Consider the following 18583-nt stretch of genomic DNA (forward strand, 5'->3'; position numbering starts at 1 on the left):
AGGTGTCTTCATCACGTCACTTGCATCTTAATTAGAGCAAATCAACTTATAGAATATATTACTCATTGATAACCTCACTGATGATATTAATAACGTGATATATGAACGAGTCGATATTCTTAGCGAAAGGAATACTTTATTTCCTTACCCTAAATTGCAAAAAGAAATTTAATTTAAATCAACTCAGTTTCACTTTTACCCATTCTTGCCTACATCTCTGCCAACAAAGAAGGCAACTATGCTAAAGTAAAAATCTCCCAAAAAGGAGTTTCTAAAATATTATTCTAGTTTCCTGTCTATGGCATTGACCAACTTCCCAACCCTCGAAACAAGAAAACTTAAAGCAAAGTCGCACGACCATGCAGACAACGAGAAGAAGGGAAAGGAAACAGCTGCGAAACAATCGCGAAGCCTCTCTCCTCCTACCACGCAGTCCTCTGCAGTGATACGTGTGTTGGGAGAGGAAGTTTGACGAGCATTGTTTGCGCTGGTTATCGATCATCGTTGCACTGTTGTTTGCAAACCGGCGACGACACGACGATCGTTTACCGCCACCTTTAAGCCTCGGATTTTCCCTTCTGGCTGCCTGTTTCAGGCCAAGCATCCATTTCATGGACGAATTCTCTCTCTGTACCTTATAATCGATCAACCCTTCGTACATTTGTCTTCCCCGCGGAAAAATCGACCGTGTCTGGTCTTAAATCGAGGTTTACCGATGGCCGAGGATTTTTCAGAGGAGCCCAACAGTCCATTCCTAAATCGTTTCAACCTTTTTTTTGCTGTATCTTCTCGTTATAAACTCGTTGCTTCCCATCACCCTTGTAACTTTCTTCAGATGAATGGTCCTGGATGGATAAACTACACGTGCAAAGACTAATAAAGTCTCCTGCATGTTTACTAGGTTTTGTTTGTCACGTATACATCACTATCCTTGCCAGCTGAGGGCTCACATTCGGAAGCTGTCAAGTACGACAGACGATAGACACAGACTTGATACGAGAAACTGACAATAGTTGACTTTTCTGTCGTTAAAAAGTAAAATTGTTTAACAGTAAGTAACATGCTTTTGTATTCCAGATATTGGCGTCTAAAGCTTATGAAGTTTCATCTTCTTGAATCCTTATTTTTAATTAAGAAACTTCCTTTAATGCCTTTTCTTCTTGTCGTAGGTATAAATTCCATATTCTAGGTTTCAACTAAGTCTTCCAAATCGAATATTTAAAAACTGTGTTCAAGATGACAACTTCCATCATTGAGTCCTCACACCTTAAATCCTCTACAATGTTGCACAAGTTACCCTCAAAAAGAAAAAAGAATAAAAGGAATGCTTTTCCTACGCCTCCCCTCAAGTCTCCACCCTCCTCTTTCAGAAAAGGAAAGAAAGCAGTCGAACAATGACCAAAGAAACTCCAAAGAGCAGAAGAACAAGATCGATACACATCGAACAGCAGAAGAGGTTAATGATGCACAGTGGAAAGGAACTTCGTGTACACGATCGCTCCTACGATGTAACACACGACATTCTTCCGCTTGCATAATGGCTTGCTTCCACAAGGCCGCGGCTCTGCTGTTCCTCCAGCACGGCCGCTTTTCGCCGCTTCGAACCGCTGTTCCTCGATCGGCCGACATGCAAACGGAACACGCAACATTCGCCCCGAGTGTTTTTTCGGTTCACGATCAATCGGCTTCCACGAGAGCGATTACACGGGCTACTTTCTTGGGATTCCCCTACAATTTGCGTTAAATAAAAAAAGACTCTTCTCTCTGCTCGTTTATACACCCCCACTTCTACCCTCTGCATCTCCCGAGTAATCGCGCGGTGGATCGCCTCGACTTTCTAATGCCACGGCGTAATTTTCTTCGATCGACCGTTTTCACGCGAAATTTCTACCGCAGCAGAGCGACGAGGAAGCACTCTTCAACGATGCAAATGTTACGACTTCGAACATCGTTATTTGTTACCGCGAAACGTTCAATAAGTACAGGGTGGGGCCACCGCGATTGCGGGGTTAAGGTTACAAAGTGTTTTGCGGGAAATTGTTATTTTGAAACGACGATGTGTTCCTTCTGTTTATGCGAGGACTTAGTGAGGTTTTGATCGAGGAGTACTGACAATTCCTGCTTTAGAGGTTTTATTCAGCTTCATATACATCAATGTGCGTTCGTTTAGAAACTCCAGTGGTGATTTTCCAAGATCGAATTCAAATTTTTATATATTTAAGTACTCTAATTTACAAATCTTGAAATTTTCATATTCTCTGATTTTCAAATCTTGAGTCTTCAGATTTTCGAAATTCCCAAACCCTGAAATCTTTAAATTCTCAATATTCAAATCTTGAAATTTTCTAGTTCACAAATTTTTAAATCTTGAATCTTCCAATTCTCGAACTTCTACATCTTGAAATCATTGAATTCTCGAATTTTCAAGTCTTGAAATTTTCAAAGTAATGAATTTTCAAATTTTGAATCTTCAAATTCTCGAATTTTCAAGTCTTGAAATTTTTAAATTTACATGTTTCCAAATTTTGAAATTTCCTAAATCTTGAAATTTACAAATTCTCAAACCTATAGTTGTGAAATTTTCAAATCTATAGATCCCAAAGTTTTCAAATTTTTAAATCTACAAATCTTGAAATATTCAAATTTTCGAAACTACGAAATATACTTGATGTTTTAAAATCCTTTGCTTTAAAATTTTTAAATTTTCCAATTTTCTAGCTTAGACATTACAAAATATTTAAGTCCTGGAATTAATCTATAACTTTTGACGAATTTAAAAGTTGTTAAATATTTAAAATACTGATATTCCATTCTTTAAAGATTTAAATAGTTAAATTTCCAAGTCATCCACCCTCCTGCAATAGCCGCCAAAAGCCCATAACGATCCTCCATGTCCCATATGAATGCAGAAAATTTAAAATCCAAAGGCGGAAGCATGGGATCAACCCGGATATTACTCTAAGCTTACAGGAGCATATAAAGAATATTACTAAATATTTAATAGAGTCAAATCTATTTGATAAAATATGAACGAACCTGTCATAAGTAATCTAGAGGATGATGCAACGTTAAACCATCATAAAAATAAATTTCCAAATCTTTAAAGTTTCGAATATTTGAAATACGAATTTTTAGTTTCCCAATTTGTGAATATTGTACTTACAAACTTTCAAATTTTTTAATACTTGAAGCTTCCAAGCTTTCCAATACTAACATTTTTCGCTTAAAATTTTCTAAGTTCCCTTTACGCATAAATATTTCATTCAAGATGTGTCACTGAATTTGAGCAGTACCTAGTTGCAAGAAAATAAATTATTGCTGTACTACTATTAAATTTATAAGAGCAACGAGTAGGTTAAAAGAATCATCCCTTTTTGTAATTAAAGTTAAGTTGTAAGAGGAAAATATAAAATACGTGACCTTTTTAGGTATTTCCACTGGTAATTTTCTGTAAAATTCTCAGAGAATAAAATTTATTATAATTTCGGGAAGGTCACTCGTGATTTCATTATCAGCGTAATTTTTCATTTTAGAAGACAACTCTCATTTCTAAAATACAAAATACTCTCGCGTAGCAAAGTGGTTCATTGCGAAGGATGTTAGTTCGTACCTTCTTCTGTGGCATCTACAGCAAAAACAGAGTTAAGTTTAAAAAGAATGGTTCAATCGTTTTCCAGGGACTGAATAGCTCCTTTAGCGGGTTAATGTTGCACGTTCCTGGAACACGCGAAATTTGTGGAAACTTCTGCTATCTGTAGTCGATCCTGGTGAACCAAATCGATAATTTCGAAGAAACTTCGAACTACGTCATATCTGGGCGAGTTCAGCAATTCAAACTTTACTCGAGAAACAGTGGCATACTTTCTTTGTATGTGCTCCACATTGTGTCATATCCAATGGAGAAACAATATTTTCATCCGAAGAAGAAATCCATGATAACATATGGACCCTCTTCTGCTATGCTGTCAGCATTATTTCTAATTTTTACTTTCTTCTAGTTTGTTCTGATTCATAAAGAAACAGAATTTATTTTATAATCCTTTTTTCGTCTTGGATTTTTTCATTTTCTTGGCGTAAGTTTTTCTGTTTTAAGCTTTTTTAATGGGATTATTTTATTAGATATATTAATAAATATCAGTTATTTCAAAACCCTTATGATTATCCACGACCTTCTGCCACCTCTGTAGTACATTTTCAATTCCCCTTTTATAAAAACGTGTTGCTTTAATTTACTTTGAATGAATGAAAAGTGGGGGAATATTAAAAGTTGCCTGCAAACTAGCCCATATTCTCAGATTTATTATTATAATTGTTTTCTTAAGTAGACGGTTTAGTGTAATAAAGTATGAAATGTACAAAACTGATTATTATCTGAAAGCAATATTAGAAAGAAGGAAACATAAACTTTGACCAGTATGCTTCAATTCGTCTCTATTCGAAAAGGTCCAAATATTTCTTTGAATTTCTAAAAATGGCTCAAAGGTCCAAGAATTACACAATTTATTAAACAATATTCCCAAAATTAGATACCACAAATTATTTGTTACCTCAAAATAAATAAATAACCTTCATTCTTCCTTATTCCAATTCTTATTTCATAGAGATAAAATTTCAAAACCTTGAAGATAAGTTCAACAAAAATCATTTACAATTTACTCAAGTCCATAAAGTCGGAATCTTGATATTGGGTTGAAATTTACGTTCCCTTATCGTGGGGTCTACTTATTCGATGGGCCAGTGGAGAGGAGTATCACCAAGATAAGCTGCTATTTGTCTGAAAAGGAATGTCCTCGCGTATAAATGTTATCGTAACGTGAGAACACTCCGTTCTCCATGGAAAAATTTTCAAGGAATACATCCCCTGGTAAAAAGTATCACTTTAATGTCATTGCACAGATAACAAAAATGCATAAGGTTAACAGGAAGAAAACAGAAATAGCAATTGAAGCACTTTGAATAATCTAGAATTTTCGAAAATAAATAATAAAATTATCTAATATAACAATATAAATATATAAGGATTATCAGATTATTTTATCTGGAAGAGGATATGCAAATTTTTTGTAGAAGATTAAACAGAGCTATTACGTTTAAAAATTAGTAAACTCAAATTAAAAGAATTTCTTTTAAAATGGAATTCTAAAAGACTTTGATTTCTTTTTACTACTTACCAACAATATCAAATATTTTAATATTTGGTCGGTTTACATGCTCACAAATGTGGTAACATTATAATGAAAATAATAAAAATTTTGTTCACATGGAAAAACAGCTTGTATCATATAAACTATATTTAATTAATCACTATCAGTACTTCTAAAATTTACCATAAGCACGAAATATATTGTTATTATAACTATACAGCAGCAAATTTAAAAATCCTGTTTTAAAGCTATCTAACCTTGCATACATAAATTTTATTTCATTTTATTTATTCATGTTTATATCCCAAATTATCCATTTTTCAATTACACCATGAATTCACATCCAATTCAGTATTTGCGTATCATGTAACACGTAGTAGTGGATATGGCTATTATATTGTCGATTAAATACATAAGTAATACTATCAAAATCTGTCTTACATAAAATTGTAATGATTTCTAATTTTTCGAAATTGTGCCTTCGTGTCCTTCGAAGCAACGAGCGTCTTCGTTCCTTGAACGTTGGGATCGAGTATTCTTGACACAATTCTCGGGGTCACCATTGTCATTATCGAGTGCACCCTTGATTCATCATTCGCTGTGCAAGAACCGAGGTCAGTCGGAGATATAAAAACAATAACCGAGAAACAATACGCTCTCGAACGCGACATTGAACTTCTTCGAATGCCTTCGTTGTCATCAGGTCGCCCGTGAACATTCTATTCAGAATTCCTTAGCAAGCAATACCTCGTTAAAACTGGAGTCCGACGCAATGGAGGCATTCTGTCGTTTAATCTCTTTTTAGAATCAATAAGCGGAAACTCGAATTCTGATTGCGAACTAAAGAATCGAGAGTGCTCCTTAAAATGACTAATTTTTCTTTATCGAATGAGAAATTCGAGTTCTTTGGAGGTCAAAGTAATCAGCTCTACTTTTTGGAATATTCTTTTAAGAAATTAATTTTTCTAGTAGCAACTTGATTTTATTTTCTCGAATGTAAGGAACAGGTAAATTAAAAGAATACTTAGAAAGACACACGAGTGTACCATCAAGGACTAATGTATGAGGGGTTTGACAACAGGTGTCAGCAATTTTAAGGGGTGATTTTACATGTCAAAATAAGACGAAAATAAAGAACGACAAAATTTCGTTTATGGCTTCGTTTTGAAGTTATTAATTATTGAGAAAATTCTTGAAATTCGCATGAGATTTCTGATTTGGGACTCAATCTACAGGGTGATCTTCTCGCTTGGAAACTCGAAGACATCTTGAGTTTTTAATTATATTTTCTCACCCGAGTATATCTACCCACCCCAAGAAGTCACCACAACCAAGCATCAAAGAGGACGAATCAACACTCATTCTTCACTAAACTCATTGGGATGGGCCCAAAAGCATTGGAATGGATCTTAAAGCCCTCACCTGACTGTCTCAGCTGCAAGGAATTTCGTATTAAAATGTGATGCACGACACCAAGTCCACCCCAACAGGTCTCAGCCCCTCTCTCGAGGACAGACACGTTCAGCGCTAACTGGATCTCCCTTCAGCCTTCTTCTCGAGCACTTTTCGCGAGGGTCGAGGGAGAGAGGTGCCCTCTACTCTCCCCAGTCGCCATGGCTTTGAACATCGAGCAACGCAAAGGCCAAATGTCGCGACCACGTCTCGTCCCCCTACCTTCCTCTCTGTGCATCGATTACATCATTCTTCGCCTCCGTGCCCTCCGCCCCGAGCCCTCCTATAGGTCGGTGTCTCAGGCAGGTCGAACACAATCACCACGGAAAATAGAGGCGCTTTTAACGGAAGCATCAACTGACACGATTCGGTCGTTAATGGATCTGTATTCAGTACTGGCTTCAACTGACTCGGGCTAACTCCTTCAGGACTGAGCTTTCGCGAAGCTGGACTTAGGGGAAACGGTTTGACGATGGCTTTGTGTACGATGAACGTGTTTGCCTTTGGAAGGCTGAGAGATGGTCGTTCGAGTGTTAGGGAAACTGATGTACGATGGTGAATACAGAATGAGAATTTGGGGACGTTTAAGCTGAAGTTTGGATTTTTCGAAATCGTTTGTAGATGGTCTCTGTTTAGTTAAGATTATATAGTTCAGTTTAAATTAATTAAGGTATTTTGAAGTATTATTAAGACTGAATCAATTTCAAACTTTATGAGGGAACTAGACAAGAGTTTATAATTTATTCTAATGGAAACTGAGATAAAGAAATTATTCATTGGATTCTACAATTCCTGGTAACAAGAAGGAAGCAATACTATTTTACTAATGGAGGGGACGAATTTTTGAAGTTAACTTAAGTGTATTAAAATATCATTAAAGTCTTACGTAAAGGATAGGAATGAAACCATTTTGAATTTCTAATAAGACCGAGAAAAAGAATTTCAAAGAATTTTCTTTGAAGGAATAATGTTAGACTATATTAATGATGAAGTAAGTCCTTAATTTGCGCTCTTTTTTCGACTTCTAGGTAGACGCAAGCCCTTAAAGAGACTGCATTTACGTAGACTTACGTTGCAGCAAAAGTTCGCCGAGAAAAATGTCCAAGGTGCCTACTCATGAAGTGACCTAATAAGCAGATACAAGTGGGAAAAGAACGTCTGTGTAGCTCTCTGTAACATTCTTGCTTAATATTGATTTAAGGTCTAGATGCAGTGACACTCCTAATTATTCCAAGAATAATACATCTTAGTGTCATATGAATGTAATATGAAACCAGGAATAAACCTTGAGAATTATTTTTGCAAATAAATTTCTTTTATTTGAAGATATAGATTACTGTAAAGATATATTGATACATATATGCATTGTATAAAAACTGTTATATTCTACTGTCTCATTCTACTCTCTATTAATTTCATGAAGGAACAAAATTTATGGTATAAACCCACCCTTGTAAGTTGGCTAGATTTGATCCCAAGCTGAGGCCAAAATAAAAGACACTGCTGTGTTTGCTCGCGTTGAACTTATTGCTCACCAATAGATTTTTTAATTAATCAGATACACCATTAAAAAACTGGGAGAAACGAATTCCAGAGTAGGTTAAGATGACTGTAAACCTACTAAAATAATTTGGATGATTGAAGGCTATAGAAATAAGGACACAAAAACGTAAGAACTAGTCCAAATACTCCAACTGAGCAGAACACACTAGTATACTATCATACTAACCACGCAAACCATGCGTGTATAAACACATTTTGAATTCTCTATATATCTAACCGTTCCTCTATCTCATTCTTCCTGAAATGATCAACAGCGTCTCATGAAAAAAACAGTGTTCCCTCTCGCCCTCATAATCTCGTTCAAGCAAATCCCAGGCAGCCTTCTACGTCACTGTAAACGCTCACATAACGCAGCCCCATAGAGTAGCCATTCCGATAAAAATGAGTAACAGACGCCTCCGTTAGGTGGCTCTTCGAACAACCGAGGCAATTGGTAGGAATTTTAACGGCGTCCCGAAGGGAAGGTTATTCGTGCCAAGCACCTAGTCACATTGTCGCTACAGGATCGTCGGGATTCCCGTTCGAACGGCAGGCTAAAGGTTATATGACGCCTGGCTCCCGGCGCTGTGGTCGTGTTACGTAACGTATCGAAGGAATTGAAGCTCGTATCGCGTATGCATGCACGTTACATCGTATTACCTAGGGTAAAAGATTCAAACCTCTCCCGTTCCACCTCGCTCACCCCCTCGAACGATCACCCCTCTTAGGGTGATGGCTTTCGTTATTCGGTTCACGTGGTGGTGTAGGTCGATGCACGGGAAAAAAAATGGGTTATGCATACTGACGGGCTGCCTCTGAGGCGAAAAGGTCGTTGAAAATGCGAACGTCAACGTCCGTCCGCGGAATAACACCGTTCCTGGCCTCGTATCGGGCATTCGTTATTGTTAGGGTTGACAGGCTGCCACGGGACGGACACGCTCCCTGTCGATAATCAGAAACGAAGATTTATTAATCTGATTTAAATGTGCTCGCTGAGGGGAGAGGCTGAACTCGAATGTGAAGGATTTTATGTTGAAGGTGTTCAGCTGCAGGGGGATGAAAATGTAAGGGGTGATTCTATGTAGAAGACAAAGTAAGAGGAAAATCGAGATGAATGAAAGTGAGGTTGAGTCTTTGTTTAGGTTTAGGGACACAGTCAATATTGTTGATGATAATATTGTTAAAATATCAAAATTTATTGATATTCAATTCTCATTCCTTTATTATAGATTGAACACGGTCAATGATGTTGTCCATACTTTTTTATGTTGACAATATACGAACACGCTCCCTGTCGATAATCAGAAACGAAGATTTATTAATCTGATTTAAATGCGCTCGCTGAGGGGAGAGGCTGAACTCGAATGTGAAGGATTTTATGTTGAAGGTGTTCAGATGCAGGTGGATGAAAATGTAAGGGGTGATTCTATGTAGAAGACAAAGTAAGAGGAAAATCGAGATGAATGAAAGTGAGGTTGAATCTTCGTTTGAGTTTAGGGACACAGTCAATATTGTTGATCATAATATTGTTAAAATATCAACATTTTATTGATATTCAATTCTCATTCCTTTAATATAGATTGAACACGGTCAATGATGTTGTCCATACTTTTTTATGTTGACAATATACGGACACGCTCCCTGTCGATAATCAGAAACGAAGATTTATTAATCTGATTTAAATGTGCTCGCTGAGGGGAGAGGCTGAACTCGAATGTGAAGGATTTTATGTTGAAGGTGTTCAGATGCAGGGGGATGAAAATGTAAGGGGTGATTCTATGTAGAAGACAAAGTAAGAGGAAAATCGAGATGAATGAAAGTGAGGTTGAGTCTTCGTTGGAGTTTAGGGACACAGTCAATATTGTTGATAATAATATTGTTAAAATATCCACATTTTATTGATATTCAATTCTCATTTCTTTAATATAGATTGAACACGGTCAATGATGTTGTCAATACTTTTTTATGTTGACAATATTATTGGTCGTATGAGGGCCTCCTTTAATCCCTTCAGACCTGATTTTTCAAAAGCAGACAAATAAAGAAAAAGCCAGTACATGATTGCACTCACAGGTTTAATATTTTAAGTTAAATATTGAAATAGTAAAGCAATGTACGTTGTAACGTGCATCAGGTCTGAAAGGGTTCAAAACTGGTGAAATCGTGGTAGAAATGAGGCTATGGAAAGCATTAATATTATCATAACCATTATCTAGATCAAGAGCCATAAAATCTCAGCTTTCTCACTTTTCGGTAGAAAAGAGTTCGTTTTAGTTTAACTATGTATCACAGTACACAATATTGTAAAACTTGGGGTTGCAAGGAGGAGGAAGACTACCTGCTCCACTTTCTTGAGCCACTTTGAGGGGAGTGATGGACAGTGCCATCAGCCCATTCTGGGATTAAAGAATATGTCTAGTGGGCAGTCATTCAAGATTCCTGAGCATAAAGGCCATGGCAATAAATACTTTAATGACCGAGGATGAATGAACTATTTATCCTTCGATAATTCCAGTGTTAAAGTCGTTTTTTATTACTTACATACTGAATATTACTGATTATTTTCCTTATAATTTTAAAATTTACTTTTAAGAAGATTGAGAAAAAATATAAAACGAGGAACGACGTAATTTATGAAAGGATCTAGCCAATATATATGGGCACTTGTGAATTTCTGATTAAAAGGTACCTATTATGGATTGAGAGGCATGCTTACTAGCTTTGATTGTAAAACGTTCTTGTTAGTGCAAAATGCAGTGCCAATTTCATGAATTGCGCTAGAAGCCCATGGATCAATCGCAGCTTTCATCCAATCGCATTGACTAGACTAGTGATGATATTTTTACTCAAGTATTTCTATTTACTGGGTGTACCCATCCACACGATTAATTGAACGAAACCTGCGATTGATTGTATGGGTTTCTGCACGATATTTTTTTATCGATAGTACGGAGATTTAAATTTCAAATAAATCTATTTTTAGTTTTTATCTTCATCCAGTTTTATAAAGATTTCTTCAGCTTTCTGATTTCCATTATAAAATTTTTTAAATAATTATTTAGCAAAGAACAACATTACAATATCTACCAAAATTGATAGCATTAAATAAACTTAATGATTTTCATTTCTGGTAATTATAATAAGCTATGAAATGTATAGTAAGGGTTCAAATCTCAGATCTTTAAATTTTAGAACGATAACTATGTACAAATAATTATCATGTATCAAGAATATCATCAGTTATCAAGAATAACATTACTATATGGCCGATTTTTGAAAATAACGTATTTATAACTGAAACATATCATGTTTTATAACCTTCTGTGCTTTAATTATACTTTTTTATTACTAAAACTCGATCCACAGAAAATATCCCACACTTCTTGAAACGTTCTGTATAATTTCGTAAGATCAACAGTGATGGATGTATTTAGGTCAAGTTAAATGGGACACTCTTTATATGGATGAACTTTTACCTTGAACGTACATATGTATAGGGACCGAAAAGATTTGAAGCGAGCATCTTCTCCGAATACACACCTTTACGTAAATATGTACGTGGAAACGTTTTCACGAACTGTGCTAGAGAGCAGCTTCTCCAACACATTTTAACTGGAAACGTGGCAAGTCGAGGAAACTCGGAAGCTGAAAGCAAGATAGGGATGCATGGAGGAAACCTACGTTCACTATGAGTACTGTGAAATGATGAGTGAAAAATTCTAGAGTGGAAATGAATGTATAATAATTATTCAGATCGGTTTCTAAGGGATGGGAATACAGTTATTCGTTTTATGAATATTTTGTATAATAATATAAGGTTTACATTTTGTTTATAATTGAAGCAATAAAAAAAGGAGAAAATAGTATTAGGTAGTACATAGGTAGATATTCTAGATATATTGTTATCTTATTAACTAGAAACTACTAATTAGAAACTATTATAATAGTTTCTGTTAATAGTCTCAGCTGATGTTTGATAGTTAGGTAAATTTTGCTTGGAATAAAAATAAATCTTCCTTAAAGAAAAACTTGTTTTCTTAAGAGAAGTTCATTTTGTGTCACTTGTCCATAGGTCAGTGGTCAATGAGACGTTAAATCCCACTTAAAAAAATTTTAATAATGTATAATTTATGTTATTCTATTTGTTATTGAAAAATCTATGTGCATGAACCAGAAGGTGAAATATGGCATGTATTTGATATAGCAGAATTATAAATTACTGGAAAACTTTTCTAATGCTACATTTAATAATTTACTACTCCTCAGTTAATTTCACTAAAATATCGATTGATATTTCTCATTTCGTACCGCTATTGGCACTACCGTATCAACTAAAGATAAAAAGAAAATGAAAACATCATTTGATTGATGAAAGGTTTCGTGATATGGTCATTGATCAGGAAACCACTTCAATTTCCGAAAATAATTTCTCATATATGAGAAATACAGATATGATTCTCTGAAAAGACGAGAATCCCACAAAACAAATTCATGTGCCCGTAGATAAATTGCGCAAAGGCAACCGATGAGTACTCCATTTTAGCGAAATACATCTACATGGGTCATTTCACGTTTTATATTACCATTTCGAATTTTATTGAAATTCAGATACATTATGGTCTTTAGTGATACCTTTTACGTAGAAGCATTTTGGAAAATTTTGCAAATTATTAATTGCATAGCAACTTAATCTAATATACGCAATGTAAAGATTTCTATACTAAATTTATATATTTAAAATCATACTAATTAACAGAATTAGGTATAAATTAAAGTAACTACCCTTCCTAATGTAATCAGTTAATCTCGACGAAGTATTATAACATTCATGAATTAAGAAACTAAAATAAAATTTTGTTTAAAATTCAAGGTGTCATATATTATTTGGTAGTGGCAGTGAAGATGTTAGATCATGTCCACGACTGTTTTCCTCAATTTAAGTTTTTCGTGCAAGAAAATCTGCCATAATATTTAGAAAATTCAGTTTTAAAATTACTGTAACAACACAGATTCGTTTTACCTCGAGATTGAAAAGTTGACAACGACGTAAATTATGGAATTTGAAAAATGTTTTGAAAATAGGTTGATAAAGTGAGCAACACGTTCTGTGGAAAGAGTGTACACTCTAGGGAGACTAAGATTCATTAATTCATGGGTTAGATGCGTTTGCTTTCCATGCAAATAAGGGTGTTCAAAGAGAGGTACCTGGACGTATTCCGAAAGATCGTTATTCAGCAGCGTAATGCCTTCGACAAGGTGCATTTGATTAATTCATATACATCATGGTTCGTTCAAACCCTCGGCTTGGAGCGTTAGTTCTTTGTAGATAAAAGGGGCTGTAGGCTGTAGATATTCTAATCTAATATGCATTTACTAGGACACGCTGAAGTTAGATTTTCTACTGCATGTTGCCTGAAGTTAATTTGAATATAACTTCATTACCTGTAATTTGTATATATTTCAATGTATTTGAAAAAATTAAAAAAGTTTGTAAAAAATGTGGAACGCTTCACGATTTTGCGTGTCATCCTTGCGCAGGGGCCATGCTAATCTTCTCTGTATCGTTCCAATTTTAGTATATGTACTGCCGAAGCAAGTACACGCAAAGACGTTCGCTTTTAGTATATGTAGAAAAAGCACCTTGTTCGACAATCAGCGAGAAAATACATAAGAAAGTGCGCCATCTAACGGTGATTGTATATATATAACGTATAACAGTGACGTATAATTTCTCGTTATCTGCGCAAACTTACATTTGTTATACTTATATTTGTATAGGTACTTGAATACCTCTGAACGAATCCACGAGTTAGTGTATTGTACATTATTACACCTATGAGCTCCCTCGAGCTACCTAAAGCTACCACCCAACCTTGAACTTCAAACCTAAATTTCCTACATCCCTTACTTTCACACTGTACGAATGATTCTGTCTTCAGCACCTTCTATACAAAACAAATCAAGATCAAACACCAAGCAAAGTAATTCAAATCTCTACATTCGATGAATCACTCAAGAATCTTCATATTAGAAAACTCATTTAGTAACATTGCTAAGTGACAGTTCTGGGGCTAGGGTAAGTGCTGTAGACTTCACCCCAGTTCTCGTACCAAATGGTATTGGGTTCCCTTCTACTCCCTGAATGAATCCTTTAGGAACAATATCAATCTCTAGCAACACATGGTTGTTGGCATCACTCTCTTCCAATAATAAGCAATCCCAAATAACTGGTCACCAGCTATTACCTGCTGTTAGGGTTATTTAATCTTAGTCACTCTTTTAGTAAGCCATACGTGTCTTAAATTCCAGTCATAAATAGTACGAAACAAAACAGTACTGTACTTTTTACTGTATTTTTGCAAAGTAGGTTTTAGTTACGTAGACAATGGAAAGAATACGTGTACACGTGTGTCAGCATGTGAGGCATGTAAACACTGCTTCAAATCCCATAAAAAGTAAGAAAAGCGTGAAACATTTGTGGAGGATAGGTTTAGAGACAAAGACAATGAAAAAGTTCACATGCACATACACTCCAAAACGCATACATTTTCAGTTACACGCTTCTTTATATTGCATAAAACGCTGGTTCTTTTTTGCCTGCGCGGTGTGCTATCTCCTTTAAGGTTTTATTAGGCCTAGGGACATTATTTCCCCTTGCACTTAAAGAAACTATCACACTGTACGCAACATACAATAGCTTATAACCAAAACACCAAGCGTTTTCAGACATATCTGCACGTGAACTTTTTTCCTTATCTTCCTTTCTAGAATCAGCCTTCAAAAAATGTTCCACATTTTCTGATACACCCTGTATATGGTTACTGTAAATAGAACCGCTTGTTGTACAAGCACTTCCCGATATAACATATTGGCCAAAGTGTTCATAACTACTAATTGAATCGACGTATCCCTTACATACCGAAAATGACTACTATATCAACACGTGACTCAAGTGTAACGTCACCAGCCCTGCACAGCGTCCAGTTAATTGCCCTCATCGACCCCCGAAAATACGCTGTCGCTGCAATAAAGGCCATCGCCTCCAACCTTATTGCCCCATTGCCTCATTCCCAACCCAAAAACCCCATGCTTCCAAGGCTCAGCTCCCCTCTAACAATAACATTCCCCGAAGCTCCCCAAGACCGCTTCTCGTTCATTATCCCCGAAGAGCCACGACTCCCCTCCCCGACGAGCATCAAAGCAGCCCAAGGCGACCAACCCTGCGCAGAGCGTGTTATCCCAGCTCGATCCAGCAACTTTCACCCAGCACAGTAAAGCGTCGTCTTCGCGCGAATGATAAAGCCGAGCGACGCCGCGGGACGATTCACTGTCTGGCGGGTTCGCGTGTGCAGCCCGTGCATGCACGGCCGTGCACGCAGCAGCCGTGCCCCCTCACGTGCATGTGCCTGTGTTTGCGCTGGTTTTAAGGAGGGAACCGAGGTCAGGTCGATTGTCAGCCCGCGAGACCTTGACTCAGTGGCCGCAAACGGGCAGAGCGCGTGCGCCGTACTACGGCCGGGTTACCCGCTTCCTACCCCTTCGCTGGCGCCTGGCCGACCCACCCCTGACACGCTACTACACGTTACTACTACTACGTCCTCCCCTCTTTCACTCCTGTCTCCCCCCTCCTCTCTTACCCCTCGGCGCGCCACTCGTCGTCGACCCCTCTGAATCCACCGTCCCTTTCCACGTGCACGGCTGGATTCTCCTACGTAACCAATTAATAAATACGTCACGACAGGGTGCAAGGCACCGAGGCTGCGCCCGCGCACTGGGACGCGCCGCCGAACGATGTCCTTCCTCGAAGGACGTCGAGTACGAGGTTTAAGTGGACACGCTTAATTATTTCTTTGATAGCTTCTGGCGCGATGCTGCTGATTGGGTTGAAGGTGTTTGGCTCTCGGATTCGGGGGGGGTTTTATGTTTTCGGGAATTGGTTGGGGAAATGCAGTGGAATCTAAAACTGCAGGTGTTTGACGTGCGGCTGTTTACGCAACACTTAAAATAGAGTGATGTAGAATTAACCCTGGAATGGCACACTGGGGTCTTTCATGGTCTTAGGAAAGTACTGATTTCTGTCACTGTGTTTCAAATCATTCCTAATAAAATTCTTTTTTAATTCCTTTTTAGTAGTTGAAGTTTGTAATCTTAAATTATACACTTCAAAGTAATTCTGTGAATTGTTTTTTTAGATAATTTTGTAGACATTTAACGTCAAATTTAGACGTGTAGCAGTGTGAAAAAAATAACAGTGTATCATTCTAGGGTTAATATTTGTTTATACTTATACGTTTCGATTTTTGAAAAAAATTTTGCAATCTTTTTGCAAACAATTCATGATACACTAATTTAACTATTAAACTAATTTTAAACGAGTTTACGAAATATAAAATTATTTTATATATATACAGTACATCATTCATTAATGTTCACTGAATTAGTGAATTTCAACAAATTGTTAATGATTACTATATTTCGATATTTTAAATTATGCAGTGTAAGTATTTTATTTACAAATTGTACGGTTAAATAGTCTGCATATGGCTGGAGATCTCTTCTAATGCTAAGTATACATTGTATATGCACTCTGTAACACATGAAAACGTTGTGTGTTGACATACAAACTACCTTGCTGCCATGTCAAAGTACTTTCTGATGTATGCAAAGCACATATTTGAATTTCACTTATAAACTTGTTAAACTTCCTCGCTCATAGTCAGCCGTTAGAAAGGTGAGTGAAATCGACTTTCTTTCGAGTCGAACGATAACAAAGTTGCCCTATAAACTATGTTTATGTGAAGAAGCGTAATTAAAATATCTTCAATCACTCAACCTTTGTTTACAGATTTCCACCTGTTTGTACACGAAGATGGTAGGAAAAGTTTTTACAGAAATGTCTTATTTTGTTCATCAACTTTTGTAAAAATATTGCACAGAAAATATGTAATTTACATAGAAGAAAATAAAAAAATTTTTAAATTGAACTGAGTTTTATGATCTACCCTATATGTCTCTTATTTTATTTAAACAGTTAATGACAGTATTTTATTGTAGTTATAATTAAAACACATAATATTTCAAATTCATAACTACCCTTTCATGTTCCATTTTTTGCTTATAAAATAGAGAACACTCATAATTCATGAATAATAAACAATAACAAAATTTATACTAACACTAGTAATCAAATCTATTTTAGGTAAAATGTATATTTTAGCAAAATGAAGGAATATTTATTCAGAAGAAGAACATTCATTTTCGAGTCCTCAGTGGGTACTAATTTCTACTCCAAGTAGTAAGAACGCGCATATATCAGACAAAGGCGAAATGTCTCCAAGATACCATACTTGAACTACTAACATTAGACTATCTTACTCTTAGCGACTAAATAACCCCACAAAATGTGCAAGTTTGATTAAATACAATATTTGCATAAATTCGTCAGTTTTACGACACTGTTCGAGAAAATGTACATTTTGAGAAGTTACGACTAAAATTATTCAAAATCTTTCGCTGGGGCTTACGCGTTCACGAGCGAATAAAGGAAAATAAAGCAGAGAACACACGTACGTACGCATACTGAGAAAGCGAGAGACTCTTATCGACAGACACTCACTCGATAATCACCTGAGATTCCACTTGTTCGACCTAGTCGATATTCGATTAACTACTAACGGGCACGACTTGCCCGCGGGAATTCCTGCATTGTTCAGCTTCCGTATCCACTCGAATTGGCCCTGCATTGGCCAGCAATCTCTATAGTGTGCCCCAACGTTACAAGAATGAATGACATCAAGCTCTTCACGGAACCTGGCATTTCATTACACTTTCTAGAGCCTTACTCCTTTCATGAACGTCGCATTTACAAAGTAAAGTTCTTTACACGGAACTGCGCGAAGTGTTATGGTCTACTTTGCAGCTGGATGTATCTCTACCTTTAGTATCTTAAACGAGCCTTCAAACTTCTCTTTACATTAGCTCATAGTTCTGCTAAGAATATTAGGTATACTGTTGTATTTATTAATTTGTGGTTCTATCTCCATGAACATGTTGTTTGATAATGCTATCTTTTGTTAGGCACTGTCAGTACAAATTCCTCAAGTAATATAACACGTTCACATTGGCCAAACTGCCTCAAGTCTCTTACATCCAAGCCACTTGAATTCAACTAACTGGACTAATCTAAACGTCAACTGATCTTGACAAAATAGAAACTTAAAGGGATGTTTCAAATCGAGTAAAATAACAAGTTCACATTGGTCAAGTTGCTTTAAATCACCTACATATATTCAAGCTCATTGAATTCCAATAACTTGGCTATTTTGAGCAAGACTTAAAGGATTCTGCACGGCTCTAAATAAATTCTCGAAAGCATTTAGCAGACTTAAGATTAATTTTCGAGAGGGTATCCCAAACAGTAGCCAAGCACGATTCCTAACCGAGTA

The 18583-nt window shown here is 36.4% G+C and overlaps 1 protein-coding gene and 1 non-coding gene across 2 annotated transcripts in view; both read right to left on the minus strand.

The window, feature by feature from the left end:
- Hs3st-a (Heparan sulfate 3-O sulfotransferase-A) overlaps nt 1-18583 on the minus strand; it is a 181692-nt gene that overhangs the window by 26846 nt on the left and 136263 nt on the right. The window lies entirely within an intron of this gene.
- Nucleotides 13632-13738, minus strand: LOC143178648 (U6 spliceosomal RNA). Its single transcript, XR_013001831.1, has one exon. It is a non-coding gene; the product is annotated as a U6 spliceosomal RNA (small nuclear RNA).

This window comes from Calliopsis andreniformis, chromosome 4 (assembly GCF_051401765.1).
Source record: "Calliopsis andreniformis isolate RMS-2024a chromosome 4, iyCalAndr_principal, whole genome shotgun sequence".
Taxonomy (NCBI): Eukaryota; Metazoa; Arthropoda; class Insecta; order Hymenoptera; family Andrenidae; genus Calliopsis; species Calliopsis andreniformis.